This window comes from Dasypus novemcinctus, chromosome Y (assembly GCF_030445035.2).
Source record: "Dasypus novemcinctus isolate mDasNov1 chromosome Y, mDasNov1.1.hap2, whole genome shotgun sequence".
NCBI classification, from domain to species: domain Eukaryota; kingdom Metazoa; phylum Chordata; class Mammalia; order Cingulata; family Dasypodidae; genus Dasypus; species Dasypus novemcinctus.
The window spans coordinates 11,560,410-11,574,577 of record NC_092216.1 but is presented as its reverse complement, the minus strand read 5'-3'; the positions used below and the strand labels follow the sequence as shown (position 1 = coordinate 11,574,577).

Here is a 14,168-nt window from a genome sequence, read left to right as displayed (position 1 = left end):
GAAAATATTTAAAATAAAAAAATATATATTTCCCTTTCATCACTATAAGATATGTTGTCCTATGTGTACATTGACACTGTCTTCCATTTATTCCTCCCATGTCTTACTTTTTTATTTTTATTTTTTTTTATTTTGTCCTCAAAGAAGGTTAAGGTTTACAGAAAAGTCATATATGTATACAGGGACTCCCATATACCCAACACTCTCCTCCTTTTCCCTCTTTCCCTATAAATAAAATTGTATATGTGGATGGTACATATGGTACAACTGATGTACAAATAATGAACCATAGCTACCAACCATGATAAATGGTTTACATTATAGTTTACGTTTTGGACCATACACTTTTATAAACTTGGATGTAATTCAACATGTCCTATATCCATCATAGTAAGATCATAGTAAAATCATGTAGAATACTTCTATCTTCCCCAAAATGCCCCCTGTTCCATCTTTTCTACTCCTCCCTTCCCCTCTCTAAGGACCCATGGTAACTATTAGGCTTCACTCCTTGAAGGAAAAAACTCCTAATTACTTGCAGCAATACCAAGGGCTTGATACACTGGTCTGCCCTCCTCTGTTAGGCACTGATTATTCACTCAAGAGACTCTTGTCCCTCTATTTGAGAACATAATGGGCCTCCCCAGGATGAGAGTCCACAACCTTGTCACTCATTATGTGGGTCTCCACCCACTAATATAACAGACTATGGCAAGATGAACTCACACACTTTCTAGAAGACTGACCCAGGTATACATTTTCTCAAATGCCCCCCACAACCAATACCCCAAACCAGCAACCCGCACTTTCCATATTGCCAAAAGAGCATTTTTAACATTGTATTTTTAACCTTACATCCACCAATCCCGTGTTCACCTGCTCCTGCCCCCAACTTTCCCCCCAGTTCTATGGATTGTCCAACCACCCTCCCTACTGCCCTTCTTTGACAAACCAGCATACCTAACCTAAAAGTACCTTGTTCAAAATGATTATGAATTTCTGCTGGTGGCAGCAGAATAGTTAGCCAAACATGGTTTAAGCCTAGTAAGTGTGGGAATATGTATATAATAGTACACAAATCCTGGCTATCTGATTCAGGAGCTATTTATTGTTACATCTTTACTACGATAGCTGCCTGGTAAGATGGTTGTGAGGTTGGAAATGACATTAATGCATTCCTGGCAGAAGCAACAGTATAAATGAAAGTGTGGAAGTAGAGGTATATAAAGGAATAAGCATAAGGATTGAAAAGACTTTATGGCTAATGCATTGGTTACTTGGAAGAAGGAGAAATTTGCTGATAAATAATGCTGGTTCCAAACTGTGGCACTGTCTGAAGGCCAAAATCACCCTTTGTACTTCATGCTGCTGGAAGTGAAGAGTGCTAGAAGGTTAAAAGCAGGGGTGATATGGACACAAACCAGGAAACTAATCAAGGAAGCAGTATGGAGCAGGGCAAACAACAATACCTTGTCACAATATCAAGAGGCTCATTGAATAGAGTCAGGGGAAATAAAGAAAGGTGGATAACTTCCAGGAATATAGAAATAATAAGTTTGGGCTGCAATCATGATATTTGTGGTTGGGGAACCACAACCACAACCTCAGGCCTGAAGGTCTGCTTTGGAGGAATCTGGCTTGTCTTAGTCTGTCATCATTTATACAGACTTTGACTTTGAGCATACAGCAAATAGCATACTTTTCTTTGGGAATTATAAAACCCTTCAAGAAAAAAAAAAGACTCAATTTTTGAAAGAATAGCTTTTGATGGCTATAAACTCAAATATTTCCTTAATTTGGAGTTTCTTTTTCCCAAATATTCCAGTCCAATTTTCAGAGGCATCAATGATTCTCTGAATTATGTCCACAACGTATAATTAGGTCATAAAATAATTGTAAGCTCTTGAGAAAAGAAAGTCATGCAATTAAAACAAAGTAAAGTCAAAAGTAGAAATGAAAAAAAAAAAGACTTCTGAATCCCTCCCAGATTCTTTTCTCAAACTTTTCAGGTGCCCTACTTGTTCGGGTTCAAATCTCAATGCCCAACACAACTAGCAACATGACTTTGGACAAGTTAGGTACCTTGTTTCCCTGAAGTGGGAATAATAATATTAGCCTCAGTAATACTCTGTTGCCTTGGCATGAAATAAGCAGAATGTAAATGTCTATTATTTTCGTGTTCTCTTAATTTTTAAATGATTGTGAATGGCACAAAACTCATAAACCTTTACATAAAACTATCATTTTTTTCATTATTATTTACTATTTATATCCCAATGGGAAATAAAGTTAACAGGGAGGTGAAGATGGCCAACGATCACACCAGGGAACCGAGAGTGTCTATAACTGCAAGCAGGAGAATTGCATCCAGCATCCATGTGGAATTTAAGCCCCCTCTCAATTTAGAGGTGGAGTGGACATCACCATCCCAGGGTCCACAGGATGGAGGAATAGAGTATGGATTAGAGTGGCCTTACTGATATTCTACTATAGAACTATTGTGACTAGTAAAGCAAGAAATTGTATCATTGATGTGGAGAAAGTGGCCAAGGTAGTTGCTGAGGGCAGGGAGAGGGAAAAAGGGATGAGATGTGGGGGTATTTTCAGAACTTGGAGTTGCCCTAAATGACATTGCAGGGACAGATGCAGGATGTTATATATCCTGCCACAACCCACTGAATGGACTGGGGGAGAGTGTAAACTACAATGTAAACTATAATCCAAGCAATGCAGCAGTGCTCCAAAATGTATTCAACAAATGCAATGAATGTGTCACAAGGATGAAAGAGGCTGTGGATGTGGAAGGAATGGGGGTGGGAGGTGGGTTATGTGGTAACCTCATATATTTAAATGTAATATTTTTCATGATCTTTGTATCTTTTTAAAAAAGACAATTTAATAAAAATAAAAAATAAAAAGAAAGGGAAAAATGTAAATGTAAAGAGCACAGAGGGGTCAGAGTGCTGCAGGAAACAATGGCATGATACTGTTCATGGTTATGAATCCTCCTTTATATAGCCACAAGAAGACAAAAATCTCCTCCCCTGTAGGCTAAATGCAAAGATCTGGCAAGAACATAGTGAGTTCAGGGACATCTTGTTTTGTAATATTTATCTAGACAAGGGCCTTTGAGCCTCACAGGCCTTATTTATTATGTTGGTATGTTCCATTTACTCTTGGATTTTGTTACCCACTTACTCCACTTTCTTCATAACAACCTACTTCATACTTGTTTCTCTTTGGAATCTTCCTCTCTCCTCCTCTTTTTCATCACAGGAAACAATAGGGCAGAGTTGGCAGAAATCTTTAGCTAAGAACTGAGAGACCTGAAATTCCATCTTTATTGTATATGTATGTCAGTATGTCTGTGGTTGGGTAGGACTGGATGGACAGCTGAAATTTCCATCCATTTATGAAAGGGTTTTCATTTTCTCCCTAACTGTATGGTTGCCAGATAAAATACATGAAGGCTATTTAAATTCAAATTTCAGACAAAAAATTATTTTTTAGTCCAAGTATACCCCATGCAATATTTTAAAAATACTTACTCTTTATCTGAAACTTAAATTTAACTTGACATTCTCTATTTTTATTGGCTTAATCTGGCAACCCTAACATAGATGAAGAGATGAAGGGAAAGGAAAGAGAATACAATAGACATTTAATGTTTCACATGCTATTCTCAGGGAAAAAAAAGAGTCAGCCCTGCATTATTCTCCTTCACTAGGGGCATCAACATCAGTGCTGTAAAGGCAAGTATTATGTGTTAATTTGGCTAGGCTATAGGGTCCACTTATTTAATCAAACTGTAATACATATGAGTGTTGCTCTGAGGTATTTTATGGATGTGGTTAATCTCTACAGTCATTTGATTATCCTCAAAAACATGAGTAGGCCTTATCCTAAAGGTCAGTTGAAGATCCTCATCTAGAAATCAAGTTCAAAGTATTTCAAAACAAAAACTGAGGTTTCCTAGAGAAAAAAGTTCCTAACTCATGACTGCAGTATAAAATCCTGCCCGAGTTTCCAGTCTACTGGCCAACCTTACAGATTTTGTGCTTACTAAGCACCACAATTGAGCTCATTCCATATACACAATCTAGAATTTTTCATTTTAATCACATCCCCTTCCCCCTCCCCATCCTGTTTTGCTGTCTGTGTCCATTCACCATGTGATCTTTCTGTATCTATTTCTCTTTTTGTCTTCTTTTCTCATCTTTCTCTAGGATTCACCAAGATTTGATCCTGGGGACCTCAGGTATGGCAAGAGTTACCCTATCACTTGTACCACCTTAGTTCCTGGTTTCTGCTGCACTTCACCTTGACCCTCCCCTTTGTCTCACTTTTGTGGCATCATCATCTTTGCTGCGTGACTCACTTGTGTGGGCACTGGCTCACCATGTGGGCACACCTTAACCAGGAAGCCCCAGAGTCTCCTGGGTCTTGAACCTGGGTCCTTCCTTTTGATAGGTGGAAGCCCTATCACTTAGACCACATCTGCTTCCCTCTAAAGTTTCTTTAACATAAATAAATAAAAAGGATATATAACAGAAATTATGAGGCTAACAGTCACAATAATAAGAGATTAAAATACACTAGAGAAAAAAACACACTAGATGTATTCAATGGCAGATTTGAACAGGAAGAAGAACTGGTGATCTAGAAGACAAAACAATAAAAATCATACAGTGAGAAGAAAAGAGAGATAAAATATTAGGAAAAAATGAGCAGTGTCTCAGGAATTTGAGTGACAGCGTGAAGGGCACAGAGAGGTACAGATTGACAGGTCCAAGTTTTGGGTTTTTTTCTCTTTAATATTGTCTTTTAATCATCATTTTTGTCTTCCTTCTCCAGTCTCTATCATCCTCTAAAGTTCCAAGGAAGTGTGATTTGGCCTTTTATTTATAGTTTCTGAGGGGAGATTTTCCAGGGGATGTCTTATGTCACCATGTTGATTACGCCACTCTAAGGACTGGATTTTTTAAGCAAGATATTTTTCATTTGGATTTGCTATTCTGGCCTATTTACTGAGTGACCAGAAAACTTGTTATGATTAGGGACCCGAACAAGAGAAGGCTCTGCGTCAGGTCAAGGCTGCTGTGCAAGCAGCACTACCACTTGGGCCATATGATCCAGCAGATCCAATGGTGCCAAAAGTTTCAGTGGCAAATAGAAATGCTGTCTGGAGCCTTTGGCAAGCCCCTATAGGAGAATCACAAAACAAACCCTCAAAATTTTGGAGCAAAGCCCTGCCATCCTCTGCAGATAACTACTCTCCTTTTGAGAAACAGCTTTTGGCCTGCAACTGGGCCTTCTTAGAGGCTAAATGCTTAACCATGAAACCTGAGTTGCCTATCATGAGCTCAGTATTGTCTGATCCACTAAAACATAAAGCTGGGCATGCACAGCAGCAATCCATAGTAAAGTGGAAGTGGTGTATATGAGATAGGGCTTGAGTGGGTCCTGAAGACACAAGTTACATAAGGTAGTAGCCTAAATGCCCATGGTCACCACCCCTGCCATGTTACCTTCTCTTCCCAACCCACAGCTTCAACCTCTTGGGGAGTTAGCTATGACTAGCTATAAAGCAATGGACACATTTATTTAAAGTCTTAGAATTGCAATCTGGGAAGTACAGATTCATATAGCTGCCTAAACTGTGTCCTGTCTTGGGGCTTCCAAGCAAACAGTTTTAAAGAAAAAAATGACAGAAATTGTCTCTAAAGAATTATGATTAGAATGTCTTTCAGGGTAGTGTCTTTCAAGGTAGACAGTTTACTGATTTCATTATTTTGTAGTTGTTTCACGAAACACCTATCCTCAGAAACATTGTTACTTTCAGTTTTGCATACCTCCACAGTTTATGATAGTTGACTGAGAAGTACCTAAGAGTAACTTCCTGAATGGCCTCTTTACTCCACTTGAAATCTTTTATCCATATTAACCTCTTATTTTTAAAAAAAATCTTTTCTCATGATTAATTGACTGAGAAGAAATCTCAAGTATCATTTATAAATAGTTCTTCCCAGAGGCATCACTGAAAGTAGACTATTACAATCCTATAGCCACTTTCTGGGATGTCCATTAGGGACGCTGGTGAAAGGAAATCTTCCTAGTTGGCAGAACTCTGAGCATTTCACCTGGTTGCTGATTATGTGTGGGAGAAGAAATGGTCAGACTGGTAATCACATACCATTTCAAAAGCTCTGGTCAATTGTTTGGCAGGTTGGTCAGCGACTTTGAAGTAGCATGATTGGAAAACAGGCAACAAGAAATTCTGGGGAGAAATACATGGATTGAGTTTTCTGAATGGGCAAGAAAATGTATAATTACAGCAAAGGAAAACATCCCAAACCAGGTGATCCTAATTTCAACCTCAGTAAATCCCTCAGTCATTTCAGTGATTCATCCCCTTTACTATTTTGCAGTGCTTCCTCCAACCCCTTTACAGTCCATGAAAGGTTTGTTGTCCTTTATTTTGACAGATACAGCAATCCTTGAATAAAGTCCTCCTTGCCTGTTTAACAGTTTTTCTTTGACAATATAAATAAGTCTTGGGAAAAAATATTAAAATAGTGAAAAGCTGTATAAAACTATCAATGTTCAGGATATAGTATTCCCTTTATTACAATTATATTGGGCTTTTTAGGAGAAAGCAAAAAAGTACATTGAGTTTCTGTAATACAGTACGTGAAGATTGAAACAGCCAAGTTTTAATTTAAATGATGTATTACATTATCTATATTTAAAATGTTTAAGGATGGAGAAGTTCAATGGTTTTTTACTTTTATTCTGACAAAGCCTGAAGGCCCGAGCTTTGGATTCTAGAAAAGATAATGCTTAAATTAGGCAGTTTCATCCCAGTAGTATGAGTTCAAAACAACTTTAATATGAAGAAAGGAGAATGGGCTTTTTATTCATTTCTCATTGGGAAGACTTAAAAGTGTATGCCAGCCATTTGCAATTACCAAAGACATTTTGCAAGCAGTTCTTCCATTGAAGTCTCTGGCTTCTCCTCTTTAAATTGGGATTAAAAATGCCTCAGTAATTGGTACACTCAGCACATGCTACCTTACTTATAAATGGTATCTTCAATAATGCAAAAATTATCCCTGATATCTGAAACATTAATACTACTGGAATTAATTATCTGGAGAGTGGAAAGCAAAGAGACAACAATCACTGATTCAGAGTCTGGCAGAGTTGGGTCAAAATACCTTCCTCCCTTAAGCAATTCAATTAATTGAAATATGACAAGTATTTATTAAATAGCTATCACCTAACAAGCATCATGGAACACAAAACAAGCTATCTATTGAAACTCTCTTGGTGGGTGGGAACTTGAGGGCAGGGGTAAAAATTTCTATTTGCAATTTAGCTTAAATAATAGAGAACAACTAAGGCTTATCTATCACAATAATTATCTTCTCTATGCCTGTTTCCTCAACCAAAAACTTTCCTGTAATTGTAGTAAGGATGAAAATAGAAACCAAGTGGAAAGCAACATCTCACTCAACCGGTAGAGGTTTATTTTTTCATTTGCTGTAAAACTAAAGCAAAGATCTTATGCAACTGGTACTTTACAAGAGAAATAACTAGGATAAAACATGTTATGATCTTTACATTAATACCACACAATGAAAATATTATTATTGGAGGAGCCAAGGGCCTGTACTTCTTAAATGAAACACAGCCCAAAGCTACAGGCATAACCTTGCCACTCATTAGTTAAAAAGTAACAAAATTCCCTGACGGAAGAATGTACCAATGGTACTGAAAACTCTAATCTTCTCAAGGCTGTTAACTCCCTTTCTATAATAACATCACCAGACACCCTCTTTGTGCACATAGTGTAACTTTTGCATAAACTCTTTTATACCTTATGGAATATCTTTGTCCTAGAACCCCTTATATTGCCCCATCTTTTCTCCCTTCATTGCGACTGCTTTCTTCATTCTTCCACCAGCAACCGTGGAGGACTCTTTTCAGTTCATAAGTCCCAATAAAGCTCATGCCTGATCTAGTACTGTGTGCCAAATCCTTTGGTCTTGTGGTTGCCCTGACCTAGGCCGCTCGTGAATTGGTTGGACCAAGTACTTTTCCTTAACCTTCTTGTCTTAATAATAATGTAATGATTGAAGCAACACACAAAGAACTTACTAAGTCCTTGTACTTTGCTAATAAGCATTTAATGCTCTTAATACCTGTTTGATAGGTAGAACAATTATCCATTCTACAAATGAAAAAACTGAGGTACAGAAAGATTTAATGAACTTGAGCAGGGTCATGCAATTTTAAAATATTCCTTCAGTTTACTTTCCTTTCATCTGCCTCACCCTTACCTTTTGATTCTTTATAGATTTTCTGACCATTGGCAAGTCAAACTCATTTTCCTTTCAACCCAGTCACCTCTCTAGGATTTCCTCCTTTTTCTGTCTCTTAAACAAGTGCTTCTTATCAGTTTCCTGTACATAGCAAAAGTCTGCTAATTACCAACCTGAAAATTCTTTAGATTTGGCCTCTGTAAGACCTAACCCTTTAAACAAAAAGTCCTGGGGAAAACAAGCAGTTATATGGGTGGTGACATTTACTTGTAATTTCGAGACAGCTGGGAGAAAAGCAACAGCTAGGTGAAGGAAATTGAATCAAAAGATTTACAGAAATGGCGTCTCTACAATTGCTGCTACCTACTCTAACAAACTGAAAATCCCCCTGCAAGATCTTTTTGTGATTTAGCGATGTAGCAGACTCCAGCATAGACAACACGGTTCAGCGGCAGGAGAACTTGTCACCAGAAAGGGGACGGTGCAGGAAAAGGACCAGTGCTCCATTTGGAGAAAAGAATGGCAGCTATGCAGAAGCGCCTGAACAGGGGCACCTGTAATCTGTCTCTCCCCGCCCCTGCCTCCCTCTTCCTCCCCTAGAAAAAGGAAGTTAAGGGGTGAGGAAATGGAGAAGTTTGACCTGTCAGAAATGACTTTTTAAGGGCTTTTAAACAACTTTAATCCCAATAATTGTAAAACCTCTGCGGTAAATATAATTAGCAGGTTCTTTCCAAAAATATTTCTTCTGCACATAGAAAAGAAGGGAGGTTTTCAACACTGGTCCGCAGGTCTTAGAAACAATTACAACTGAACTCTTCAGGATCCGCGTATATTTTCCTTTCCCATGCCTTTTGCAGGCTCACAGTACGTGCTCAGTTAGGTGTCATCTTCGAAACTGTTTCCTGTATACACCTGAATTTTCCATGGTGAATATTTCCTTATGTATCTTAGAAATTGCTTCAAATGTGTTGGAGCTGAAAAGCAATCCCTTCAAAACAGAGTCAATTTTTAAATTTAATCTTACATTATAGATGTTTGGAATTCAGCACGAACTTTTTAGCAATCACTTTTACATAAAGCAGGAAAATACAGAACAAGAAAGGACTTCCTCGTTGTCAGTCAGCAAGTTAGGAACCGAGCACCGTATCCAAGGGAGAGGCACTATACTATAAATCTTAGCCTTTGCTAGTCAGTGTTACCATTATTTGCCTTGGGCGAGCACAAAAATTACAGTAATGGAAAACAGTATGGATATCCGAGTGACGAAACTTAAAAAAAAAAAGTCACTTAAGGATGCTTTTCTTCTATCCAAGTGTAGGAGAAAGCGAACGCGGGAGGCAAAGGTGAGGGATGGTGCGAATGCATCCCGCCAGACTGTTTAAGAGTCAGCGGGATTCTACTCTTGCATTGGGCAAGGCCCTCCAACTAAAAATCACCGGGTCTCTCCTCTAAGAAAATCTGCACCAGACACTGCCAGCCTCGCAGTAAAGGCATGCTCGTCCCCCTAGGCGACACCCGGGCACTGGCGAGCGTGCACAGGCCCCGCGAACGCGGCTGCAGAACAGCGTTCCAGCCAAACAAGCACGACCCGGGGGCACCGCAGCACCCCGGCGCGGGGCCTTGGTCCCGCCTCGGCCTTCCGCCCGCGCGCGGCGCGGAAGGGGGGCTCCGCGCGCGCCCCCGCGCGCCGCTCGCCGGGCGCGGCCCGAAGGAGTTAATTGGGCGCGGGTGACGTCAGCTCATTTCCATGGCGGCGCCCATAAAGCGGCGGCCGCGCGCCCCGCCCGGCACTCGGCGACAAACCCCGCGCGGACTGTCTTCTCCTCGCTCGCGGCTCTCGCTCGGGTGAGCCCCGGGGCCCCTGCCTCCTCCCCGCCGCGCCCGGGCCCCTCCCCGCGGGCTGCAGGCCGCGCGGCCCTGGCGGGAAGGCTGCGGCGCGGTGCGGCGCGGTGCGGGGCTGCGCCCTGGCGGATGGTGGGCCCGGGCCCCGGGGGTTTTTTTTTGGGGGGGGGGGTTCTGCTTTCCAAAGCCAGCGGGGGCGTTCGGCTCGGCAGCCTCGAGGGCCCGTTTTACTTTCTCCTCCCGCCCTCCAGGGGATGCGGCACGGCCCGGGAGGCAGGGACGGTGCGGGACTAGAAAGGCCCTTTGTTTGCTGGCGCAGCCACCCTGAGCCTCCCCTGCCTCTCGCCGGCCGGCGCTGCCCGGCGTGGGTGGCGGAGCTGGCTGGCCAGGGTCGCCCGCGGGTGGCGGAGGGCGTGCTGCGGCCCTGGGCGGGGGCGCGGGCGGCGCGCGGTGCGGGGCCGCGGGGCTGGGCGGTGGTCGGGGCTGCGGGCTGCGGGCTGCGGGCGCTGCGCCCTTCTTTGTGAGCGAAGGAGGCCGGCTCGCACCCGTTAGGCGAGAGGCCACCGCGGGCAAAACGGAAGCGCGGTGTGCAACCACGGCTTCATTTTAAGAATTTGTACCTGATCCCAGACCCGCCACCCTCCCCCCCCCCCCCAAGGCTTTGGACTTGCAGCGGCTGCACCCCATTTTCTACGCCTTCCAGCCGGATTTGCATTGTTAAAGCGCTGCAGGCCACCCTGAGCGGTGGTTTCCTAATGCTAGTCTCGTGGTGGGGGGCGCTCCCCATTTCCCCCCTCCCCAAGCTCCCCGGCTTTGAAATATGGGTGGGGGAAGGGATTTTTTTTTCCCCCTCTGCAAAAGAGGAAGATCGATCTTCAGCCCTGAAAAAAAAAAGCGGAAGGAGGAGGAGGGGTTTGGGGTTTCGTGCAGGAGCTAGGGGGTGGGGGAGCGCCTGTCTGCGGAGAGCTGAGGGTGCGTGGCTCTTTCTGACCCCCCCCCTCCCGCTTTTGTACCTGCAGCTTCCTCTGCAACCATGTCTGACAAACCCGATATGGCTGAGATTGAGAAATTCGATAAGTCGAAATTGAAGAAGACAGAAACGCAAGAGAAAAATCCACTGCCTTCCAAAGAAAGTAAGCTCCCCCCAACCCTTGAGAAAAGCTGGGCGGGTGGGAGCCAGCCTGGGACAGGCTGGGAGAATTCCAGGGCGGAGGGTGAGGGAGTGCGGGACTGGAGCTGACAATTTTATGGTCAATGTGTCCGGGAAAGGTTACTTAAAAATTGTTTTGCGGCCAACAAACACAAGGTTCTAGTAATTTAGTAAAAGTATTTTTAATGTAACGTTCATATATAATATTGTGCAAATGTTTCATAAGACTTCATATTATATGAAAATGTATTTTAATAGAAAGTGTTGTGAACTATCGCTAGGATTTGTTAATCCTAGTAATCCCTTCCATCTCATTTTTTTCCTTGTAGCGATTGAACAGGAGAAACAAGCTGGGGAATCATAAAGACAACTGGTCGGCCAATGTGCACCGTACATTCCACAGGCTTTGCCTTCTATCACTTTTTTAAGCTAACTTTCTAAAATGCAAAGACCTTGGATCAAGTTTAAATAACTGCTGCCGCTTTACACTGGAGTCCAGAACTACCTTCTGATAAGGAAGGTCACTCTTGCTTTACTTATCAGCCTGTCTGAGTAGCTGGGTAGGGAAAGAGCTTACATGTTAATGAAGAAAGGCTGGGTGTGAAAACAATGAATATACAGTAAAAGCAAAGCTGGTTTTAGGGGTATGGTTGGTTGTTAAATGGAGAGTGCTATTTGTTCTTCAAATGATTTTAAAATTAATGGAATGCACAATTTTTAAAATATGCCAATAAAAAAATTTTAAACTTCTTTTGTATGGCTGATAGCTGGAAGGGAAATTATTTTGCTCTGAACCCTTGGCAACTTTTGCAGGGCTTCCTCTTGATCTAACTGGGGAATTAATAAATGCCAAACATCTGATGATTGGAGTAAATTCTTTTAGTACATTTGAAATGGTTTTCATTAAGATACATGAAGTAGCTTTATCTATTCTAGCTAATAGGAAGATCATTTTCTTGAGACTCAGAATTTCCAGTATGAATTGCATGAAAATTTTAATATTAGTTGATTCTAAATTTTTGTAGAATTTGATAAGCCAACACTATATATTTCATATGATCAAGGAAATGAAGGTGATGATACTTTATTTATTTCAGGTATCAAACTAAGGTGGTCAACTAGGTTTGAAACAAAGAGACTTTTAAGTTATCTTGTCAAAATTAGGGTGAAAATTGCATTTTTAGTAGCAATGTTAAAAAGCAATTTGGGATGTATGCTTGCTCTTGTAATGTGTGGTTTCCAAGTACAATATTCATTTACCATTAACAATAATGAAAATATTAAATACTATTATAGATTTAATAACTAAAAATCTTTATTGAGTTTAAAAGATAACTTTTAAAAGGTAAGAGGTTACTTTTTTCCTAGTTTTCCTAAGATTGAAATGGGCTGAAATTAGCTTATCTCTAGATTTTATCATTACTGAGTTCCTTTATAACTTCTCAATTACTTAAAATACATATTTTTAATAACAGCAAAGCCCTTGATTTGAGCCATTTAATGTTCAGATAAAGGCAAAAATTCTTCTAAAAGGAAAAATTCTTGAAGGCCCTTAGTGGATTCCTGGGTTCTGTAAGCAAGAGTGCAGTTAAATTAAAAAGAATCAGAGTGCCAAATTCAATAAGCAGAAACTGGCATTTGGAAATATTAGTAAACCAGTATTGCATCTTAAATTTGTATTGGACATGTCCAAGGGCGAAGGCTTCACCCACCCCAAGAAAAAGTGATTATCAAAAATAGCGCTTTTTTTTAATGCTAAAAGAAGAAAGGTTTTTTATTAAGCATTGCAAATTGCATTCAATATCTTTTAAATACACCATACCAAAATCCATCTGATCATTCAAACCCAACAGCAGTTAATTCTTGCACAATCCATGAGTTAAGGCTAAACTTCAATTTACAGTAAGATCCTACTTAAGCTTTTGTGGGCAGGGATTGGGGAATTACACCTCATTTCTGATCACTAATGTGTGATGAAGAGCATCAGAAGAATTCTGTGAAAATGAGTAAGTGATTCTCATTTCAAAATACATTGTTTGGAAACATTAACAAAAACATCAAAATGATATACCTGCTTCTAATAAATTTTTGATGGACTGTATGGAAGTTGTGTGTGGGGAGGCAATTTGTTGAGTATTATTCAACCTGTTGCTTTCATTTCCTTTTCTCAATACTTATTTTGAGAAATGCACAGGAAACCATTTATCTGTGGTTTAGTCTTTTGAATCCTTTATCTGCATTGCAAGGATATGATGTGTTAGCTGCTGCAAAACCTGAAATGTAATAGTGTTCCATTGGTACGACAATCAGTAAATAAGTATGAAAGTTAGAGACATTTTAAGATGGTTCCAGCCTTTGGACCCATCATTTTTTTTCTTTCATACATGGAAGGTGTGGGCAAAAAATAAATCCAAAGCATAGGTCATATAGTATGTATTTGCTGTGTGCATTTTCAAACAATGAAGTTGAAATAATATTTTAAGAAGTTAACCCCATTGTTCCTGAATTTTAAGGTTAAAAAAAAAAGTACTAAGAGAAAAGATTATGCATGTGATCAAATAATGCAAAAGTGGGTACTTTTGCCCTGAGGGAAAGCTAAAGTGCAATAACAATAAAAATTAAAATAAAAATCTGGTTGTGAGTGTTTTTGGCTGCTTGGAATGTGGGGTGGGAAAATTAAGTTCCTTTTGCCCATATCACAATCATGGCAAACTGCTGCACATCAGGGGCCTGGGAGAGGCTGCACTTTTTATATGGTGTGGGAAATATTTATTTGGTGTGATTGGTTCTTCAGAGAACATGTTCCCTGGAGTACAGGGTGAAATTGTGAGTCATGGAAATTTATACCTCTG

At 40.7% G+C, this 14,168-nt stretch overlaps 1 long non-coding RNA gene across 1 annotated transcript; it reads left to right on the top strand.

The window, feature by feature from the left end:
• Window positions 1–9,984: 9,984 nt before the first annotated feature.
• Window positions 9,985–13,946, top strand: LOC139438392 (uncharacterized). Its single transcript, XR_011648058.1, has 3 exons — window positions 9,985–10,169; window positions 11,186–11,299; window positions 11,646–13,946. It is a non-coding gene; the product is annotated as an uncharacterized lncRNA (long non-coding RNA).
• Window positions 13,947–14,168: the final 222 nt, after the last annotated feature.